Source organism: Cupressus sempervirens, chromosome 11, assembly GCF_028749045.1.
Source record: "Cupressus sempervirens isolate cs-2001-9-10 chromosome 11, ASM2874904v1, whole genome shotgun sequence".
Lineage (NCBI taxonomy): Eukaryota > Viridiplantae > Streptophyta > Pinopsida > Cupressales > Cupressaceae > Cupressus > Cupressus sempervirens.
The window spans coordinates 196147287-196172625 of record NC_143128.1 but is presented as its reverse complement, the minus strand read 5'-3'; positions in this window follow the sequence as shown (position 1 = coordinate 196172625).

The following is a 25339-nucleotide window of genomic DNA, read 5'->3' as shown; positions in this document are numbered from 1 at the left end:
GATAGATATGTCTTGTATTATAATCCCAGTTATAGGAGTTTTCATAGCTTCTTCCCTTTGTTGGCTTGTTTGATGACCATGTGGGCTCGGATCTACATTCAAAGGCTTTGTTTCCAAACTTTTGACAATTGTAGTAGTGTCTTTCAAATTTTGGTGCATGCATGGTTCTGGTTATGTATTCATGTGCCTAATGACCTTGTTTTTTGCACTTGTGACAATGAGTTATGTTCTTAGGATTAGCATTCTATCTAGCATTATTATTCCTAAAAATATTGGTTGTATGTCCTTTCTTACCACAATGATGACAAGTAGGTTTAGAATTTTTATCTTTATTATTTATTTCCTTAGCAGCTTTAGATGATTCTCCTTCTTCAGTGCTTATGTAGTCCAATCTTGATGTGTCTTTATTGGATCTAAGGGATTTCAATAATTTCTCAAAGTACCTAATGGCTTCATTTTTCTTGTTGAAACTTTTAGAAAACTCCTTTTCTCTTTTTAGGTCATTCTATAGCTATTCATTCTACAACTTCAATGTAGTTATCTCAATGTCCTTGACATTCAACTCATGATGGGCATTCATCATTTGGCTTAAGGTGTCCAATTGCATGTTTGAGATCCTAGATATCTCTACTAATTTTTCTTCCAATCTATTTGCTAGAACTCTTTTATCTTCTTTAAGCATGGCCTTGTCTTCTATAGCTTTCTTCTTTTGTTCAGTCATGTCACATAGCAATATAGCTTGTGATTCTTGATCCAACTTGAGATTTTTTATTTCTTAAACTTGTGCTCTATTCTTTTCCATGAGATCTGCAATTGTTGCATCAAATTCATAGGAGTTACCATCTGCAAATAACTGTGTGGTGTCAATCTCTTTGTATTGTGTCATTTTCTACCATAGCAATCTCTTTTGTTCTCTTTAGTAAACTTCTCAAAGGATCTTTGGCTTCATTTAGTTGTTGTAGTAAGAGATGTATTTCAATCTCCTAATTTTCAATGGTCTTTCCCAATTTATAAACTTCCATTTCAAGATCTTTTCTCCAAGTTGTAAGGCTTCTTCTAATGAGAACTTAGCTCTAATACCAATTGTTAGAAATACAAATGGGAAATGTATACTTCTGAGGGGGGGGGGGGGAATCAGAAGTACAAGTCTTTAACCAATAAAACCTTTTAACTAAAAAAAAATACATGCTTAACATATTGAAATAACATGTAAAGTAAATGCATCAACATAAACACTTGACACTAGATATGATTACCCGAAAACCCTCCAGTGAGAAGGTAAAACTAGGCTGGGGATGGCACCCACAATTATTCACTATTGTAGCAATAAAGTTCACCTATTAAGGTTACATAGTTTGACCATTTTCATGATCTACCCTGTGAAAGGCCTACCCTATTAATGGCTTACAAAGGATTGTTAGATCCTACCCTATTAAAGGATTTTAACACCTTGTTAGAAGTGTGCCTAGCTAAAGGACTTTAGAACACTCACTTGGAATGTCACCCTATTAAAGGATTTTAAAATGATTGTTAAATCAACCTTAGTCCAAAGGATTTCACCCTGTTGATACAGTTGTTAGAAAGTAACAGTAGAATGTTTGATCTGATACACCTATAACTTTTGTCTTGCTGATTCTAGATCCCTGTCCTATCCATCTTGATCTTTTTGATCTATTGTATCAATTTTGTATAATTTCTCCTCTGTTCTGCAAACTAATTTTGCAATTCTTTCACACTTCTAAGTCACCTTCAATGTTTATTGATAAATTCACCCCTTTCACTTCCTTCAATTCTCTGCTTGCATCACTTCCTCACATGTGCATTAACACACTGAATTATGGGGCTTCATCTCCCTTTAAAAAGACTTTGGTGGCTTAGGATTAGGTATGAATCTACAACTAAGATTCATTCATTTTCCTACTCAATTCCTTCCATTTTTCTTATTGGTTGCATGTTGATCGCATAGGGAATCTAAATAGATTTGATCTTATCTTCAAAGCTTCAAGATCTATCCATAATTTGGCTCAAAAATGGTTTACATAGTTGTTTGTGCCATCACAAACAACTAAATCCATTTGGTGTTACTCGGCACTTGATAATACTGATGCTCGACACTTACTATAATTTTGCCTTACTTGATACTTGAACTTACTCAGCATCAACTATTCACTCGCACTTGAATTGCTTGGCACATGAGTGACTTGGCACTCATTGCAACTCGGCATCTACACATATTATACTTGGCATGTGTTACTAGCTTGGCATGAACTTTGTAAATATAAGTGTGTTGACACTCAATTGTCAAAACCAATATGAGATCAACATCATCATCATCTAACAAGGGCTCAAAATAAGTAAGCTTATGTTCAAGAGACTACAAGACCCTCAAGTGCCTCCTCTAGCCCCCAATGCCCTTTTTAAGGCCCCATAGAACATTTTCAAGCCTCGATGCCTTTCTAAGGCCCATTAGCACCTTTTTAGGCCCCCAAGATGCCTTTTTAGGCTCAAATGCCTTTTTCAAGGCCCTGTTTTTCCTTTTCAAGCCCTCATGCCTTTGCAAGGCCCAAGTGTCCTTTTTGGGCCCTCAAGTGTCATTTTAGGTCTCCAATGTGATGTTTTAAGCCCTCAAGCACCTTTTCAAGCCCTCAAGCACATTTTTAGTCCCCAAATGCCTTTTCACAAGTCCTGAGTGCCTTTTCATAGGCCCCATGACTATTTATCTTAACACACACCTAGAGAAAAATATGAACTTTGGTTTTCAACTTGTCTACGAAGGCTATCAATATATATAGAATTGTGCCTTTCCCTTAATGGTTTAGCACTTCTTTCTTTTCCACCTTATGCACCACAGCTCTCCAAATGTTACACAAGCTTTAACTCATCTTTCACTGAAAGCCCATACCAACATTCCATTCTTAGACATAAGTGCAAGTCAATCTTCCTCTACATTTCTCATTCTTCCCACTTTTATGAAGATTGACAACCATCCCCATATTTTAAAAAAATTCTAAAAATATTCAAATATTTGCAAAAGTTCCAAAAACATCCACATATTCCCAAAATGCCAAAAACATCTAAAACATACCCACAAAATATCAAAAATAGAAATAACAATGCTTATCCAACATTTTCAATCACATTGTTCATTGAAATGATCATCAATCACCCTTTTGCTTGCCACAAAAATAACATAGTTTTTATTATATTACACCAACAACATCAATATTACATTCAGATAACATCTGGTAGATCATTTATTCTGGCCTCCCTTGGGGAGGTGGCAGGATAGGGTGCCTGATTAGGGGCATTTCCACAAACCCAGTTCTAGAGGATGAGGCCCCTGGAGTCAATCCTCCTCACACACATAACATGCATGGGAATTGGAAATCTCCCACTATGCAATTGAGCATTCAATAGTTATGTAAATTGCCCATCTACAAACTAAGTCTCTTGTCACTTCTCATTAGCGAGGGACTGATGATAAAGCCCCATATAATAGATAGCTTCCTAGTGCACTTTCATAGTTCATTGCATATCCACAAACACATTCTCTAGCAACTTGTTTATCTCTAGTATAGTGATCACTTGTTGGGCCACATCTCACTCCTATTGCATTTGATTAGTTGCTATTCTCTAGCACTCTACATTTGCTTTCACTTTACTCAATCATTACTATAACTGCCTCACCTTTGACTCACTCAATTCTAACCACTCTTATAATTACAATGACAGGGTGTTTGATTTCATAATTGTCTCCATAAAAGACTCATACTACACCTACAATAGCACTAGTTCATTCTGTACACTTTCCAAACTAGCTCGTGCCATCCTTAGTGACTCGTGCAATCTTTGCACTTGTGATTGCTCTGCCTATAGAACTACATCATTTCCCTCTACTCACAACTATTCCACTTGTAGTTCCACTTCTAACAATCACACTCAAGCCTATTTAGAATTCACTACCACCTAGAGCCACCTCGCTTCTATTTGTGCTTTGTCTTCCAAGCTTTCTCCATCAATCCTAGAAAAAAAATGATTTCTTGCTCCACATTATCTTCTTGGTTTCTCTCTGTAGCTAGCATTTTTCATAAGTCCTCCACCTTACTTGTCACCTATGTTCTGCCCTTCACCTCTGGAAATGGCTCCACCGCACTCAATCTACTCCTTCGTTGAAATTTTCCCTAGATTCATGAGGCTAATCAATTGACTTACTGCACTCATCACCTCACCCATGTTGACATATTTTGCCACTCTTTGGGCTTTTCCCACAATCTTCTCTAGAGAATCAATCTCCCCCATCTTTGTCATTTCTTCTGACACACTCTTTGTCACCCTAGGCAGACTATTCTCTGGCTATATCATTGGTTCATCATCCAATACTACTTGCAATGCCTATTATGTTGTACTCCCCAACAACATCATTAATGCTAATAATGGTGTTTCTTCCACCCTGACTCTCAAATCCTTAGGTTGTTCTTATGCTAGTCCAGCATGACTTGATTCACCTTGCTCATGAACTAACACTTGAATTTTGAATTGATACACTAGTTCCCTAGAGGTTTGATGAATGTGCTTTTCCCTTCATCCTTGCCTCACCCATCCTCCCTAGCTAACATCACCCTCCTATTGTGACTAATCTAGTGAGCCTAACATGCTTTCAACCACACACTTACTGGACCTTTAAATAACTAAGCAGTTGTGCTATCTCCTTCAACATGCTTCCTTTTGTGGACACATCCCTCATCTATTTATAGCCATCACTTTCCATGCCTTACACTTTTCTTCCTTGCCATGCATCCACTCTATGCATTCGATCGCACTAGTACCACTTACACTTGCCAATCAACCTTGACATTTAGACACCTTGATCCAAAACCATCACATTTCTTCTACCACAATCAACATATTCCACTATTGAATTTCCGTTGACACATCCCATGCTTTGTTACCAAGCTTCTACAATAGTTACTGCCAAAAAGAATTGAACAAACTTAACACTATTGCACACAGTTGTCACCGCCACTATTCCACAAATAATGGCTTTTCTACTATTATCAACTTCTACTACCTTGATGATGTATTTGACTAGAGGTACCTAGATGAATCTATATATTTTATTTGTCTTTGGTTTTTCCATTATTTTTCTCCAGTGATCCTCTAATTTTATGCATTATTGGTGTCCACTTGTAGGTGCTTCCTCTTTTCTAGACGACCATGTATACCTCGACCAATATTGAATGATATCTTAGGTGAGGTTCTTTATCTAACATGTGTTTGATTGTGTGCTTGTTTCCACTTATTGTGGCTATAGTTTCTTTTTTAAATGGTTGTCCTATCTTTCATGTACATTATTTCTAGTTGTAATTCTCGGCATGATACAATATTCATATAAGCATAGCTGAGCTAGTGGTGGTTGTACTATGTCACTTTTATTTAAGCACTCTATGATGATAGTTAATTTGCATCCCTTTTCAAAAAAGTGACAATTAGTTGCATTCATCTAGTTTGTACTTCATCTTGGGTACCTTCAAAACCAATGGTTGGCACATTAATTAAGATAACATAAACAAGCCTACAAAATACCATTCAACAACTTGAAAACTTCATTCAAGAATGACTATTGAAAGGTAGAAATCAAAACATCATTGTGCACTTTTAACACTCAACTATTGTGGACTTTGTCTCCTTGCAACACCATCACTATGCATTGCACTTCATGCTCTCATACTAGCCATTTCACCTATTGCATTGTGTGAAATTTGAATCTCAAAAAATTATGGTCCTTATTTCCTCCTCTTCCACCTTATTCCTCATTACACCACATTATCTATTTGCATTGTGTGGCCTTTAAATCTCAAACAATTTTTGTCATTGTTAATCACATTATTCATCATGTTCTATGCATTCAATATTCCACCCTTCTTACTCGAGGTTCCTTTGTGGCTTTTGAATCTCAAAAGTAAGGTTATGTCTTTTCATATCATTTCATCCCTTGTATCCTAATTTCTCATTACATCCTTATTTCATCCATTATCATTGCCCATTTATTTTTCTTATCCATTTCTTATTTTTATCATCTTCATTTTCATTTATTTTCATATTCACTTCATTTGTGCCTCTTCATTTTTCATTTTTACTTTCTCCTTTTATTTGTTCATTTCATTTTTATTCCTCCATTACACTTGATTTAATCATATTTTATTTATCATTTCATCACATTTCATCTATTATTTCATTTCATCCACTACATTTTATCACATTTCATTCATCCATTTCATTTCATTACATTTTATTTGTACATTTCATTCACCCATATTTCACTTATGCATTTCATTCTATCACATTACATTTCATTTTCCTATATTTCATTTCATCCATTATATTTCATCACTTTAAATTTCATTTCATCATATTTCATATATCACTTCCTTTATCCATTACATTTATCATTTCATTTATATGTTTCATTTCATTTATAGATCACATTTCATTTACCTATATTTCATTACATTTATGCCATTACATTGCATTTCAATTCATCACATTTCATTTCATTTATGCATCTTGTTGCCTAAAATTTCATTCACATATCTCATTAGCACATTTCATTCATACATGTCATTTAACTTCTTCATTTCTACATTCATTATCCACATATCATGTTATTCTTTTAAGCATTTATACACTACATTAATCAATCACATTACCACAACATCTACAACTATCATATAAATTAAATCATCACATACATACATCCATCCATAACATTAAATATATAATGTCCATGGTATAACAAGTCCACAAGTCCGAAAATCAAAAAGCTTGAATAATCATATATCAAAAGCTCAAATCATCAACATCAACATGAAGGGTTGTCATCATCAATGATACACATGATAAGCCAATAAAAGTACAATACAAAATGATACACAAATCAACCATGTGTCCCACCAACCACGTCATCTATATCTATCTACTTGGGAGGTCCCTGATTACTAGGGGCGCTCCTATCATCTAGAGGTGTCTTCTCTCTCACTCCTATCATCGGTATCATAGGTATGGATGTGGTCATCTAACTAGTCATAGCCCCATTTATCCTCAATGGTGGTGGCACTGGAGGTCTCAATGTCATCACAGCTATAAACACTTGTATTGTGCTTGTCAACTTGCTCATTCATGCCTCCATCAAACTAATTGAGCCTCTATGTCTAAAGACCCAACTGGTCTCTCTAGTGGTAGCTATCTAGGTGGCAATATCTACTACTACCCCTATGACTATAAACCCTATGCACCTAAGATCAAAACTTGTACCCGAGGCCTCTACTAATGAATAAACTTTGCATCATCTAGCAATCTGGCCCTAACTAGCTTTGTCCTTCTCTAACCCATATCCTCTACTAGTTGGCTAGACCTTGCACCACTTCCTATACCCACTCTCATAGTCACCCTACCTTGTCCATTGACCTCTCTAGGTCTCTCTATTACAACCTCTCTTAGCCTCTCCATTGGGCCTCATATAACAATTTGTCACTGTGGTACTACTACTACTTGATCATGCCCTCCATATCTCCCTTGTACCCTAACTCCACATTTGGCTCTACCTCTAGCTCAACACCTACCACTAACTCTCTCCTATCCACAACTACCACCATCATCATCCCCTCTACTTGAATCCTCATCAATACCTTGTATTGGCTCTATTGGATCTGTGTATCTTGGGAATGGGTGTTCTCTGAACCATCGTGCATAATCTCCCTCCATCCCTGCATCTTCCTCCCTATCTCTTAATGCCCATACCTATGGAGTCTCTATCATCTACATGAATTCCTCATGGCATGCATCATACTCCAAAGTTAGTCCCCATACTAGTTTCTCTAACTGAACCCAGGCATATTGTGTTGATCCCTATGGTATGTCCTACTACCAAGTTGCCTCACAACCCTCCTAAAGCAAAATCTCTCTATAATTGAGGGCATCTAGGAAAGAAAAAATTGAGGACAAAGGAAGTATACCATGTCATCTTCATCCTCAACCCATGGCTCAATAAACTGGTATGGTCTCCATACAACCTCGTCCAAGTCATCCAACATATGGTGCCAATACTCTATCTTTCCCAAATGGGATTGCATGATCACACCTGAATAAGTATATATAAATGGCATATCTTGTGGTTGTTGACACACACATATCAGCTGTGTAATGGGAAGATGCTCCCATGTCCATATCTATAATAATACAACTCCTGCTAACAGTGAAGCTAACCCTAAATATACCACCTAATGCAATTCATGATAGAGGTGGGTTAATATATAGCTCCCCCATGAAAATCTCTATGGCCTATCGATCATATCTTGGATAATCTAGTTCCCCATCCCACAAAATATCCACACCACTACCTATTTAGTATCAAAAATCCACCAATCAATCCAGCCAACACTATAGGCAATGACTCATACTAAAGCATCTGAAACTAGGAAATATTATCATCTTTGATGTTGTCATCTCCAAAAATGTCTCTAAAAGATGTCCCATCAATTTTCTAATCATAGTACACAAGATTTCCCACTATAGGAATCCTTAGAATCTAGTATACATCCTTTGGAGATATCATCATCTCCCCTAGTGGCATGTGGAAGGTGTTGTGGTCTAAGTGCCACCGCTCGGCCATAGCTATCAATAATCCTCTATTCACCTAGACTTGAGGCATCTGTAACAAATATGTTAACCCACATCTATCAATTACCTATTGATCCTTTGTAGAAAATCTACCAATGACCATGGGTACAATCCCCTCACCATGAGCTTGCACCCACATACCTGTTTCATCAAACAATCAACTAACGACACCAATTTTTCTCACAAGTGATAATCTCACATCAATCAAATATCAATAACTAGGTATTCAACTAATGATTCTATATTGGACCAATCAATTTCTCCTACTCTATATCTTGAGATGGACATGTTCATTTTTCCTTACTTTATGTCCTGAGAGGGGCAATATTTTCTACCTATCCAATATCAATTGATTGATCCTACCCATCATTTTGTGAATAAACACAAAAGACCTCTATTAGACAAACCCATACCCTATCTTTCTATGTTATCTTACTATCAATAAATCCTCCACAAACTATTTTCATTATTTAATTCATCATATGCTCTACTACAAAAGTCAAAAACATTGCAATTTTAACTTACGCTATTTCATAAAGCATATGCACTGGTCTATCTACCGTTTGCACTATGAAAATCATATATACTATTACACTTATCAAACATGTTATTTAACTCAGTGGATGTGTGACGAGACAAAAATGTGATACTAAATTTCTTATATGCACTATCAGAACACACAAATGTGTTATAACATGTAGAAGTGCTAAGACATCAGGAGTATGCACTATAACACATTCTTTCAATAGGGTATTTCTCATCAACAAGACTCAATAAACCCTAATTATCAAAGGTGCTATTTCACACTTCATATGCACTATACAATACCTTGTATGTGCTAAAACCTTCAAATGCACTATGTAGAGCTATGAATGCGCTATTTGTTTTGGGTATGTGTTATTTTAGTATAAACCTAGGCTTGCAAATGTGTTGTTTCACTAGCAGATGCACTATTTTATGGGTCGAATGCATTAAAAAAATCTAAAAGTACTCAAGCAAACATCAAATGTGCTAAACTAATAAACATAATCATTTACAAAGAAAATCCATGCAAAAATCAAAAAATTCATGTCAAAATTCAAAAATATTAAATAATAGAAGATCTAGATGACTCACTAGGGTACCATAGTTTGTTGGATGCTCGTATCGACGACCACTCTTGAATCTATGCTCTCACAATGAGACAACCATCCTCACTAGCTCAGAGCTCCAAGATCACCAAAACCCAAAAGGAGTGTGAAAATGACAAGGGCAAAAGGTCTTTTGACCTATTTTACTCTTCTTTGGGGCATTTATATACCATTTTAAACCCTATTTACCCAATTAAGGCTTTTTTGCTCATTTTTCTTGAACTGGGTATTATTCTTAAACAACTTGGTCACCTTCATCTACCCCATTTTTTTACTATCAATTATTTTCATCAACAGTCTGTGCAAGCAGGCAGCATAAGGGTCATGGGAAGGTAAAAGGAGAGTGGGGGGTGGTGGCCCCCGCCCACCCAAAATAATTTTTTTATTGAATTTTTTTTAATTAAAACAAATCAATGCTCCCTTCCATTTCATTAAATAAAAATGTAATTATATAATTACATAGTGATTATAAATTATTATGTAATTATATTATTATATATGTATAAATATTTATTTTTTAATAAAAAGTTCCAATCTTAATCTAGTAGGGGAAATATGACCAACTAGTCAAATTTTCTATTGAAATTTTTGAATTTAATACAAAACCCTTTCACGTTCAATCCCCACTTTTAAGTCTATTGAAGAAGGATAATATTGATCTTTTAATCTTCTTGTGTATAGAAGATTTAGCATACAAACTATTCACAATATTGAAACATTCATCAAAAGCATTATTCAAATAACCATTTGATATTCATGATGAAGACATGAAAAGAAAAGGCGTAATAAATTGTGTGACTGATCACAAGAATCTACCTGGACTTTTATGCTAATTGCTATGCCCAAAAAGATTGTGAGAGAAATGTCTCCTCTCAAAACCTTCTCTTCCAAAATTCTCTTTCTCCAAAATTTGCAGTCCTTCCCAAAACTTTGGTCCCTTGAAAATGAACCCTCAATTGGTAATAAGGAGTTCTTTCCTAAAATTGGGGCACTAATTGTGTGATCAACCGAGAGGATTCCTTGCTCAACCGACTTTAACTCTTTATTATCTTTTCTTTATCATTTTCATTCACGTTTAATGAATTCTAACATAACTTAATTTAATTCACTTGACTTCTCTTTTTAATTAATTTATTAAATTTTAATCTCATGCACACATTATGCAAACTTAAAACTTTTGATAAATTAATATCTTTTTTCATTTTTAATTTATTTTTGAAACGTTAATTGATAAAATATTTATTAACTTAAATAATAATAGTATTTAGCATTTATTTAAAAATAAACTCTAAATATATTATTATTAAATTAAATAAATATTATCACGTTCTAAAATTAAACTTTTAACTTTTATCTTTAAATTTAATTATTTTATTTAATTAATTTTCCAATTAATTAAATATTAAAATCATAACAATTTACCATTAAATTAAATCATTAATTTAACCATTTAATTTGATTTAATTAATAGAAAAAACACCAAAGACTTATAAAACAAAATATGAAAACCCATCATACGAAAACACATGCAAGATCAAACTAAAGGGTTATAATCATGAATTAACATCATATGATGCATTCAGAAGGTAAACAACTCATATAGTTGTCCTAAATTTCTAGGACATATGGCTTAAAGGTTTAGGATTTGGACTTAAGAATTTATTCCCCTCTCTTACCATTGAGATAATGCGATAGGGTATGCTCATCCTGGAAATTCAGGCAAGTTGATATCTGGTACGTGCAATCTACATAAAATTCATGCATGTACAAACACAATATTCTGAACTAAACAAACAATGGTAGGAAGTGGTGCATTGTGTAGATCCTGACTAGCAGGTGACTATAACTCCCTTCCTTAACCACATCAAAACATCATACATAAAGAAAACATACATGCACACCATATACATGTAGCATGAGGTAAGTATCCAAAAGAAAATACATATGATAATCCATCTAACTAATCATCATTAATAACTATAAACACTGCAATAATCATCATGCATACATGAAGTATAGAGTACTAAGTAATCTCATCATAAATCAATTAAATATAAAATAATATTTGATAATCTCAAAATAATGCTACTAATCATCAAGCATAAAACTGGCCTAAAAGATTTCAGCTATAATAGCAAAAATGTGAACTAGGGGCAAGCACTACATATATTATATTTAATAATATAATATACAATACTTGTTGAACACTTGTCAAATTAATTTCCCTCCAAATTTTGGTCAATCAATTTTTGAAAAAAAAATTGCCGCCGGGTACCTAATTTTAAATTGAATACCCAATCTAGGATCTAGTACTCATCTTAGCATGTTAGCATTGTTATCATAGAGAATTCATATTATTCTAGCATCATTTTAGCATTTTTATGTTATTTATTTGATATCATTTAACATATGTTTAGCCTATTGCATGCATATATCACAGCATTCTAGGGTTATTATACTCGTTTAATTTGCATTCTCACATCGATCTTGTATAGACATTTGTAGATCTACATTCATTGCATACTCCCATTCTAGAACTATCACTGAGATATTGGTCTGAGAGCAATCTTAGTGATTGTAGTTAGGGAAACATGAGATGTTCGTAGAGTCTCTATTTGATAATGATTTTTTGGATCTAGATTAGTTCCCTGCCATTCTATTTGCAATCTACTCTAAGGTCTCATGAATACGTGATTCCACCATGTACAATATGTTGTCATGAAATATGTCGAAAGGGGTCATAGGTTATCCTATGACCCCTTTCAACTCATTTGAACAAACTAAATAGGTCCCTAGGGGTCCTAGGACCCCTAGCAACATATGTTGTGATCAAATGCATTAAAAGAGGTCATAGGTTATCCTATGAAACCTATGACCCCTTTTGACCCATTCAAACAAACCAAAAAGGTCCCTAGGGGTCTTATGACCCATAGGGACATATGTTGTCATGAAATGTGTCTAAAGAGGTTATAGCTTATCCTATGACCCCTTTTGACCCATTTAAAAAAATCAAAAAGGTCCCTAGGGGTCTTAGGACCCCTAGGGACATATGTTGTCATGAAATGCATCGAAATGGGTTACCCCTTTTCACCCATTCAAACAAACCAAATAGGTCCCTCCCTTAGGGATATACGTTGTCATGAAATATGTTGAAATGGGTCTTAAGTTATCCTATGACCCCTTTCGACCCATTCGAACAAACCAAATAGGTCCCTAGGGGTGCTAGGACCCCTAAGGACATATGGTAATTGATGAAATAGGTCCAATGGGGTCATGGGTAGTGGAATCATTGCATCACAACATGTGTCTCTAAAGGTCCTTTGACCCTTAAGGACATAGGGTAATTGATGTTATGGGTTGAATGGGATTTTAGGAGTCGTATGTTAGCCCACAACCCCATTACTATATAATAAGAATAATAAGAATAATAAGAATAAGAATAAGAATAAGAATAAGAATACTAGCAAAGAATGTTTTCAATCATTATTTTGTCATTGATGTCAAACTTGCTACTTGTAGGAATGACAATTGTTTTAGTGATCCAAATACTGTCAATTAGTTGATTGCCAAGGAGGAGGCATTCAATAAGATGTAACTAGAGTACCTAGAGAAAGGTTGAAGTTATGATGTTGTAATGAAGTACAAGGATCAGCTAAGCCATTGATGAAATAGTGTCCTATTGATAGACACACTAAAACATATTAAAGATGTAAGGGTTTAGCTAAGTTATTTGTAAAGCTTAACTAAGTTCATAAGAGAGTGCCAAGCAAGTTAGTTAGTGCTGAACAGATTCTTAGTTGAAATAGAGCAAGTTCACCTTTAGAGTGTGCCGAGTGATCTTCAAATGCTGAGTAAATATCAAGTACCGAGTAGATAACAAGTGTTGATTAATCTTCAAGTGCCGAGCAAGAAACAGGTGCCAAGTAAATATCAAGTGTTGAGCAAAGACACAAAGTCCGAGCAAGATACAAATGCTGAGTAATACAAAAGAAGCCGAGCATCAGTAAACCAATAATGTCGAGTTGCTGCATTATTTTGAAAATTGAAGATTTTCCAGATCTTAACCAACAAGGTTTTTACGTAGAATTTTGTAAACCAAATAGAAGATAAAAGTGATGAGCTGGTGGAACAGAACACCATGTAAAACATGTTTGGCGAATACAACTGGACTCTAGATGAAGTTTCTAGATGAAGAAGAGATATGGGGTAGATACATTGTATCCTACCTAATCCATTGAAACCCTAAAGTTGGAGAGGGAAAATTGAGTGGGAAAGATATTTTCGGATTTCTATTTAAGAAGTCATAAGGTCACGAAACAAGTAAGGTGGTGAAAAAGGATGAAAGCATGAAGTGCTGAAGAAAGTGCTAAGGAGAAAGAGAGCACACATACTTTGTTTTGTTGGATGACCACAGATATGATTGCATTGGTATGATGAGTAAGAAGACTCAAAGAAATGAAGCTTGAGAGGAAGACAAGCTATCAGAACTGAAGTGATTAAAAGCCAAGCAAAGGCTTGAACTGAAGTGTGATCTGTAATCTGCAAGATATGTTGTAAGTTGTATCAGATCAAAAGCCATTGGTGTTACTCTCTAACAATTGTTAAGATAAATCCTATGGACTTAGGTTGGTTTAATAGCCATGTTGTAAATCTTTTAACAGGGTGACATTCCAAGTGAATGTTCTAAAGTCCTTTAACGAGGCCCATTCCTAACAGTATGGTGAATCCTCTAACAAGGTCACATTTAACAATGTCTTGTAGCCTTTAAAAGGGAAAACTTTTCACATGGTAGACCATTAGAAGTGGTTGAAATTAATTGTGCAGTTATTTTGTGGGTATCATCCTCACTCCTGTTTTACCTTCTTATTCCTGGAGGGTTTCTGGGTTATCAAATTCTTAGTGTTATGGTGTGATGCATGTTTACTTTTCATCGTTGCTTTAACATTAAAATTGCATTCATGATAAGTTCAGATATGCACCATTAAGGATTTGTAGAAAAATTATTATTAGGGCATTTGGACCTTGAATAACTAATTCACCCCCCCTCTCAGTTATTCTAAAGAATTATAACAATTGGTATCAGAGCACAGCTGCTGACTTAGTTTAAAGGGACTATAAGTAGAAAAGATCAAAATGCCTAAGAGAAGTTTTCAAGCTCAACAAAGACAACTTTTTTGCATGGAAAATCTTGATGAAGCTACATCTTGGATCCATAGGCAATTATACCCGAAATTCAATTGTTACTAAACATGTTGTTCCAACTAGTACTCTTACTGCAGAAGATTTGAAGAACAAACAGGAACACAATCAGAAAATGTTGGAAATTGCTTCTGCACTCAACTATATTGAATTCAATGATATCAAAGGATGTGAGACTACATTCAAAATGTGGAAAGCCCTATCATACATTTATGGAGGAGATCAGAATATCCAAAGAGCAGAAAGAGAAAGTCTCAGAGGAAAGTTCGATGATATGAAAATGGAAGAAGGTGAGAATGTTGTTCAGTATGCTGCTAGGATAAAGGAAGTGGTAAGTGCAATAAGATGCTTGAATGGTCAATTAGATGATGATACTGTTAATAGTAAGTTTTTAAGAACCTTTCTCCCTATCTATGCTATTAGAGTATCAGCTATACAAGAGCTAAGATGTGTGCCAGGAAACAATCTAAGTTTTGAAGGTATAGTGGGTAGACTCACTGCATTTGTGTTATCTAACTTTGACAACTATAGACCTGAGAATGTTGAAACTGCTTTCAAAGCCAAGCTATCATTAAAAGATGTTGATCAGGTGAAATTAAAGAAGCGAAGAAGAAAGATGAAATATGTATCCAATGACAGTAGCACTGATGAGGAAGATGTGGAACAATTGGAAGCCTTACTAGCTAGAAGATTTCACAAAGGAAAAGGAAAATTCAAAGGTAAGCTTCCTATCATTTGTTTTAATTACAATGAAGTAGGACATACTGCTGCAAGGTGTACATAGAAAAAGGAATACAAGGAAGGCAACAAGTACAAAAATAGAAAAGAAGATGATAAGAGAGATTACAAAGACAAAGGCAAGAAGTGCTATATTGCTGAAGAGGATTCTAATGATAGTGATGATGAAGTTGTTTATGTGGCCATGAAGGACCAATCTGATGAAGATGAGCCTACAGTACTGGTAACATGTATAAACAAGAATGATAGATGGATCATAGACAGTAGATGCTTACATCACATGACAGGAGACAAAAGTAAGTTTGTTAACTTTACTCAGTATAATGGAAATAGTGTTAGATTTGGTAATGATGCTCCATGTCAAGTCAAAGGAAAAAGTTCCATTAAGCTTACAGAGAAAATCTCATGTTATAATGCATACTATGTTGAAGGACTAATCTACAATTTTTTGAGTGTCTCACAGTTAGGCAATATAGGATGCAAAGTAGAATTTGGAAATAAAACTACAAAAATCTATGATACTTATGGTAGAGTGATAGGAAAAGGAGATCAAACAAGAAGTAATATGTTTTATCTTGATCTGGAAAATACCTCTTGTCTTGTTGAAAAATTTGATGATGTGTGGTTATGGCATAGAAGGCTATGTCTTGTCAACTTTGATAATCTGGTCAATATCAATAAAATGAAGAAAGTCAAAGGTTTACCTAAACTGAAGAAACCTGACAATATCATGTGCAAACAAAGTCAGCTAGGAAAGATGACCAAATCAAGTTTCAAAAGTAAAAACTACACATCTAAAGAAGTACTTGAGTTAGTCCATACAAACTTATGTGGTCCAATAGAAGTACAAAGCTACAAAGGAGATAAATATATAGTGTTGTTCGTTGATGATTACTCCAGGATGATGACTATTATGTTCTTAAAAAAAAAATATGATGCTTTTCAAATGTTTAAGTGGTATATGGCTAGAGTTGAAAAGGAAACAGGAAAGAGTTTTAAATGCCTGAGATCAGACAGAGGTGGTGAATTCACATCAAAAGAATTCAAGATATTTTGTAATGACAAAGGAATCAAGAGACAAACATTAGCCCTTAGAACTCCCCCAAAAAATGGAATTGTTGAGAGAAGAAATAGATCTATGATTGATTGTGCCAGAACATTAATGATGAAAAAGATTGTTGCTCTAAAATATTGGAGAGAAGCTATAAGCATGGTTGTTCATACACTGAACCGAGTACAAGTCAAGAAAGGTATAAGTGCAACACCTTTTGAATTATGGTATGGTCACTCACCCAATGTAAAGCATTTCAAAGTATTTGGTTGCAAATGCTTTATCCTTAAAGATGCTAGAAATGGAAAATTTGATGCAAAGAGTGATGAAGGCATATTCCTTGGTTACTCCACTAGAAGTAAAGCATACAAGTGTTTAAATACTAACACTGACAAAATTGTGGAAAGTGTAAATGTAAACTTTCATGAGCATGTAGATGTCCAAGTTGAAAAATTGAAGAAAATGGATGACTACAGAACCTTTGTGTATTCTTATGAAGGAACGCCTATTGATGAAGATACTAATAATCAAATTGGGATTCAACAACAAGTTACGGTTTCAACTGACTCACAACCAGTGAATATTGAACTACATTCAAAAGCCAAGTTGCAGAATGAAGAAAATGCTCATTCTGACTCTGAAGTCAGTACACATGACAAAAATATAGAACTACCTGAAAATGAAGTGCATAGTGATCCTGAATCTAAAAGATCAAATATGGAAACAATGACAGAACCAAGATTGTCCAAATATGTGAAGAGGCATCACCTTGCTGAATAGATAATTGGTGACAAAGATGCAAGACCAATGACAAGGAATAGACTAAGAAATGAATCATGTCTACTAAGAAAATTTGAACCTAAGACAATGTATGATGCATTACAAGATAATGACTAGTATAAAGCTATGGAAGAAGAGATTGATCAAATAAAGAAGAACAAAACCTAGAGTTTAGTTCCCAGACTAGTTCACAAAAATGTGGTTGGCACCAAATGGGTATTCAGAAACAAGCTAGATGAGAATGGTGAGATGACTAGAAACAAAGCCAGACTAGTATGTAAGGGTTATGCTCAAGAAGAAGGATTAGACTATGGGGAAACATTTGCCCCTATTGCAAGAATGGAAGGGGTAAGAACTTTACTTGCATATGCTGCATATAAAGGTTTTAAAGTCTATCAAATAGATGTAAAGTCTACTTTTTTGAATGGTATATTTGAAGAGGAAGTCTATATTGAACAACCAGATGGATTTGTTGATGAAAACAACAAGGATATGGTTTGTAAACTACATAAAGCACTCTATGGTCTGAAACAAGCACCTAGAGCATGGTATGAGAGACTTCACAAGTATCTAGTGCAAATAGGATTTGAAAGAACTGATGATAACAGCAACATGTACATCAAATTTGAAGAAGGTAAGGATATTATTGTATTTGAAATCTTTGTGCATGACATAGTGTTTGGAGGAAAGGAAGTGCTTTACAAAAGTTTTGGTGACAAAATGAAACATGAATTTGAGATGTCTATGTTTGGAGAAATCAAATTCTTTGTTGGTTTACAAGTACATCAACTAAAACATGTACATTTATGAAACAATCGAAGTAAATCAAAGAGATACTTAAAACATTTGGATTAGAAGACTCCAAACCAGTCAGCACACCAATGGCAAAAGGACATAAGCTATCCAAAAATGATGTATCAGTTGAAGTTAATCAAAAAATGTACAAATCCATGATTGGAAAACTACAATATATTGTACATAGTAGACCAGACATAGCATTAGCAGTCAGAATAGTGGCTAGATTCTCTACTAATCCTAAAGAGAACCATCTCATAGAAGTAAAAACAATAATGATATATCTTAAAGGAACTGATGACTTTGGCCTATATTATAAAAAGAATGAAAAGTTTGAGCTCAATGCATACACAGATGCAAATTGGAGAGGTAACATTGATGACAGAAAGAGCACAAGTGGAGGAGCATTATTTTTAGGAAAAAGACTAGTTACTTGGACTAGCAAGAAGCAAACTTGCACATCTCAGTCCACTGCAAAACCAGAATATGTGGCAGCAGTAGTCAATTGCACAAACATTGTGTGGCTCACACATCTATTGAAAGGAATGAAAGAAGAGGAAACCAAACCTGTGATATTTTATTGTGATAATACAAGTGCTATAAACATATCCAAGAATTTAGTAATGCATGCAAAAACCAAGCATATTGCAATCAAGTATCACTATGTCAGAGAATTGGTAGAAGACAAACAAGTTAAGATGGAGTACATTCATACAAAGGAAAAAATTGCAGATTTCTTCACCAAACCATTGCCCAAGGATGCTTATGAATATCTAAGAGGCAAGTTGGGGGTAATGCCCGTAACTCAAGCAGTTTAAAGCAACAAAGATGCTACCCTGCATCAATAAGAGGAGATCATTGAAATATCAGAAGAATGATGCAAAGGATAACAATAGGAGCACAAATTCCAAATCAATCACAAGCATGGTGACAGAGGGAGAAAATATGAGATGCAAAGCTTATATTTCGCATGTTAAAGATGCTACATCTTTGGCATTTATGTCAAAGAGGGAGATATATGCAGAAACTGATCAAAATAAACAAACAAAGTAAGAAAGAGATATATATGAAAGAGGGAGATTTATGAGATCAGCAGTAAAGGATGCAATAGTCAAGAAGGAACCAATGAATATGATTTTGGTGGTAACTAAGTTGATCAAGTGATCAGTTTTGTTTGCCATCAATGCCAAAGAGGGAGATTATTGGAAATGATTGAATAAGATCATGAATGAAGAGTGATGGAACTAGCAAAGAATGTTTTCAATCATTGTTTTGTTATTGATGTCAAACTTGCTACTTGCAAGAATGACAATTGTTTTAGTGATCCAAATATTGTCAATGGTTGATTGACAAGGAGGAGGCAATCAATAAGATGTAACTAGAGTACCTAGAGAAACATTGAAGTTATGATGTTGTAATGAAGTACAAGGATCAGCTAATCCATTGATGAAATAGTGTCTTGTTGACAGACATAGATAATAGACACACTAAAACATATTAAAGATGTAAGGGTTTAGCTAAGTTATTTGTAAAGCCTAACTAAGTTCATAAGAGAGTGTCGAGCAAGCAAGTTAGTGCCAAATAGATTCTTAGTTGAAACCGAGAAAGTTTACCTTTAGAGTGTGCCGAGTGATCTTTAAATGTCGAGTAAATATCAACTGCTAAGTAGATAATAGGTGCCAAGTAATCTTCAAATGTCGAGCAAGAAATAGGTGCTGAGTAAATATCAAGTGCTGAGTAAAGACACAGATGTCGAGTAGGATACAAGTGCTGAGTAATACAGAAGAAGTCGAGCATTAGTAAACCAATAATGTCGAGTTGCTGCATTGTTTTGAAAATCGAAGATTCGCCAGATCTGAGCCGACAAGGTTGTTACCTAGAATTTTGTAAACCAAATAGAAGATAAAAGTGATGAGTTGGTGGCACAGAAAACCATGTAAAACGTGTTTGGCAAATACAACTGGACTCTAGACGAAGTTTCTAGATGAAGAAGAGATATGGGGTAGATACATTGTATCCTACCTAATCCATTGAAACCCTAAAGTTGGAGAGAGAGAATTGAGTGGGAAAGATATTTTTAGATTTCTATTTAAGAAGTCATAAGGTCACAAAACAAGTATGTTGGTGAAAAAGGACAAAAGCATGAAGTGCTGAAGAAAGTGCCAAGGAGAAAGAGAGCACAGATACTCTGTTTCATTGGATGACCACAGATATGATTACATTGGTATGATGAGTAAGAAGACTCAAGGAAATGAAGCTTGAGAGGAAGACAAGCTATCAAAATTGAAGTGATTAAAAGCCAAGAAAAGGATTGAACTGAAGTGTGATCAGTAATCTGCAAGATATGTTGTAAGTTGTATCAAATCAAAATCCATTGTTGTTACTCTCTAACAATTGTAACAGTTAAGATAAATCCTATGGACTTAGGTTGGTTTAATAGCCATGTTGTAAATCCTTTAATAGGGTGACGTTCCAAGTGAATGTTCTAAAGTCCTTTAGCCAGGCCCATTCCTAACAGTATGGTGAAATCCTCTAACAAGGTCATGTTTAACAATGTGTTGTAGCCTTCAATAGGGCAGGCTTTTCACAGGGCAGACCATCAGAAGTGGTTGAAATCAATTGCACAATTATTTTGTGGGTATCATCCCCACTCTAGATTTACCTTCTTATTCTTGGAGGGTTTCTGGGTTATCAAATTCTTAGTGTTATGGTGTGATGCATGTTTAGTTTTCATAGCTGCTTTAACATTAAAATTGCATTCATGATAAGTTTAGATATGCACCATTAAGGATTTGTAGAAAAAAAATTATTAGGGCATTTGGACCTTGAATAACCGATTCACCCCCCCTCTCAGTTATTCTAAATAATTATAACATATTTTACTATATTATACTTAATAATAATATTTTACTATATTATATTTATTATTATTATTATTATTATATATTAATATATAATAATATACAATACTTGTTGAACACTTGCCAAATTAATTTCCCTCCAAATTTTGGTCAATCAATTTTTTTAATAAAAAAATTGTTGTTGGGTACCCGATTTTAAATTGAATACCTGATCTAGGATCTGGTACTCAATTAGGCTTGGTATTTACCAAACCTCTTTGGTCAACTCAAAAAATGTGTTTGAGACATATTTCATTAACATTTAGATTTCGAGTAGACATTTGACAATAATTTTCTCATCAAAATTCAATGAAATAAAAAGGGTTTTTTTATAACACTCTCAAGATTCCATCGATATAATTGCTGTCAAATTCTACGTTTGATAAGTATTTATTAGTTAATTTTTAGTGAAGATATTTGTAAACTACTAATTGACATACTAATTGAAAAATAGCTATAGCTTTCAAATGGTATAACATTTTTAAAATCCAAAAGTTGTCACATTCTATGCTTCACCTAGTATAAGAAAAAAATTAATTTTGTATAGTTTTCAATTAGTTAAGGTGGTTAGACACGGGAGTTTTTTAATTCTGAAAAAGTTATAGTAGAAAATTCATATTTAATTATTTATTTGGAATAAAAATACCTAAAAATATGCATCACATCTAGACATAGGTCTACTTTTTAATCTATAATTATATTTAAAAAATATTATTGTTTGATTTTAATTAAGGTGATCAGACATACACCTAATTTTTATTTTTGCCCTGAAATTCTTGTAGTACTGCATTAAAATCTAAAATTTTGACAAATCAAATAATTTTTTCTCTAGATAAGGCCTAGTAGTTTGGAAGCTACATTCAATTTCCTATAGATTCTTTTCTTATAACTTTTTGGTATAAAGCCCATAACTACTTTAAAATTATGTGTCAAGTAATATAACCCTAAATTATTGGTTTTTCACTACCACTTAAGGCCATAATTTGGTTGATCATGATCCTACACATAACCTAGGGATAAAATTGATTTATTGAGACAAATAATTAACAAAAATAAGTTTCTAGAAACTTCTCCAACTTTTTCCAAACTTCCCCACCTTTTTCCAAATATTTAAGAATTTTACCATAACTTCTTCATTCTTCCAACATCTTCCTTCACCGCGACAATTAGATCAGCTACCCATGGCAATTGGTATGAATCCTCTTTTAAAGGGCTTTTCCATAGCCAAGTCAAACTCTGAATATAGCATCTCAATAGGAAATAGAATGAAACATATACTGACTCTAGAAGCAATTTGGACATCCTGTAAATTTTCTTGGTAGAGCAATCAAAAATACTTGAACAAATCATTTTAATTTGATCAGACAAAATTGGAGCATTATGGACATATTTTTAGCTATCGTGGGCATTGATTCATTTTTGTATCTTTCTTTTCCTGTTGGATGATCATGAAGGTACTAAGTTTTTCTAGCCACCTAAAAAAAATTGTATAGATCAAACCCGAAATCTTATCCTTCATTAACCCACCTCCAAAGCCTAGTGAAATATCTTACTCATTTTGTTCACTTCAAAGAAAACAAAAACTTTGCATATATTATTCAACAGTAAAAAAAACAAGGTAAATCTATGAATATACTAGCCAAGCCTACACTTCAACAAGATGAGGGACATCGTGTTCTTGGACAACAACTATCCAACGTGTAATACCCTCCCATTTCATTGACTGTGTCTGGCTCAATCAACAAATTTATTTAAGTTTAAGTCCATGCCAAAATTATTGAGTAACACATTTATTGAGTTCATAGTTGCACATATTTTTTAACATAATGTAAATAAACATATGATTAAAATGCTTTGCAAACATTCATGGGTAGAGTGGATTATATTATTAGCAACCATGTTAAATGGTTATGGATTGGTGGAAACCAAAATTGAGGCATTTTCGTGTTATATTTTCCTCCATCAGATGCTCTTTCTTGTGTGACTGAGAAGGGTAGAGCAGATTTGACTTCTGGTTCTACTTCACCAAAGCACAATTTTCTTTCATTTATTATGCCTCTCCTTATTGCTCACGATGACACCACCATTGTGACTATAAAAATGTTATTGACTAATCTAAGTCCAATCTAGATTGCTACTAGAAGGTTCTTCAAGTTTTGAAAAAACATTACAAACAAATGTAGATAAGGCAACAAAAGGAGAATGTCCTACATCAAAAGATAGTTGACACACAACTATTGTACATTTATCCTACACTACTTTCACATTCCTCAAGGGATGGAAGATATTTGAAATAGGTTTTAGTTGATTTTTTTCAATTTTTTAGCCGATAGGCTATTTGTGGGTCCCACATAATTTAAATAGTTGATGAAAAAGTTGTATGTCCAAAGAATTTTAAATTTTTTGGTTGCTTTTCCCATTAGATTTAATGCTTGATCAAACTTGAGTACTCTATAAAGTCTTATGTCTCCTACATGTCGTATTAATACTATAATTTTTAGGAGGAAGACTAGTATAGAGTTCACCATAAGATAACCAATTTTTTTAAGGATTTTTTAAAGAGTCAATGCAGTGTAAGACTAGATGTTAGATAAACTTTAAGCATTTTACATCTAAATATGCATAATATTTAAAAATAAACTTCTTTTTTTTTCTAAATTTTTAAATTTTGATTTTTTTATATGTTTGTTATAAATTTTTCATATAAAATATTTTATTTTGCTAATTTAAGATGCATTTAATTTTTTTATACTCTATTATTTTAATTTTCAATTTGTTCACTCTTTGCATTCTTAATGAGTTTTTCTCATTTTTATCTACCAATCGAATATATTATTTTTTTATGCAATGGCAAGCAACATAAAATAAATGTAGTTTTGAAGACATTACAACTTATTCACTTAAGCTTGAATATTTTTGTTTTATAAATTTAAAAAATTATCACTATGATATTAAACTATAAAATAACAATATATGAAATTGACTATTTATTTATAACAATTGTTTTCAAATGACATTGATTTATAATTTTTTAATGACATATAATTTAAGATTAGTTTTGGATTTTAGATATATTTGATAAGTGGTTAATGAATTTTAAAATATTATTAATCTATCATATAATATTTTAAATATTAAGATTCAATTATGTATTTTTAAAGTTAATTCATTATATAGGTGCATGAGTTCGACTAAAAATCTACAACTAAATTCTTGTATAATAATCCTTCATTTTTCTCCTTTCACAATAGGTAGGGACTTGTGCTCGAACAGAGCTCTTGTATTTTAAAATTTATTATTAAGGAACATATACATGTACTCAATATTAATGAATATATATTGACTTGTTATATATATGCACAAAAAAATGGACTTTTTAGAGTTGATGAATGCACCCACTGTTGATGTTCAAGATAGGGAATAGGTAATATTTTCATATTTTCTTTCAATTAATATTCATCATTGTCTCATAATGTTTTTTCATCCAATAAATTTTTTAAGTTGCATATTCAATGGTGTTGCCTCCTATGAGTATAGGACAAGCATATTAAGTTATGGTATGCATTTGTTATATGTGCATATTGAATACTTGTATTTACAAATGAATACATTTATTTATCATTTTTATTGTACTAGAGTAAAAGTACAAAGATGTGTCATCCTTTTACAAAAGAAAAGGATAACAACATAAAAATTGTTTAACTTCAATGACATAAATATGGTATTTTTGTTTTAAATTTTAAGATGGGGTAAATTGATGAAATGTTTATAAATGAATTAAGTTTATACCTTTATTTAAGGCGTATGTTTTTTTAATTTATAATTTCATTTTTTGAAATGCTCAAAAATACTTGGCAAATCTAGGGTAATAGTTCCCACCTCGAAAATAAATGTATAATCATGTTTTCTTTCAATTTAAAGTCTATAGTATTGCAAAATTGCAATTTTTTTATGAATAAAGTGCTACTTAGGATTGCACATAGACAATTATAGTCGAACAAGTTCCAACCAAACTTCTTAAGACCAAAACTAGTTTGGTTGAACATCACCTCAACTCGCACAGTCGCATT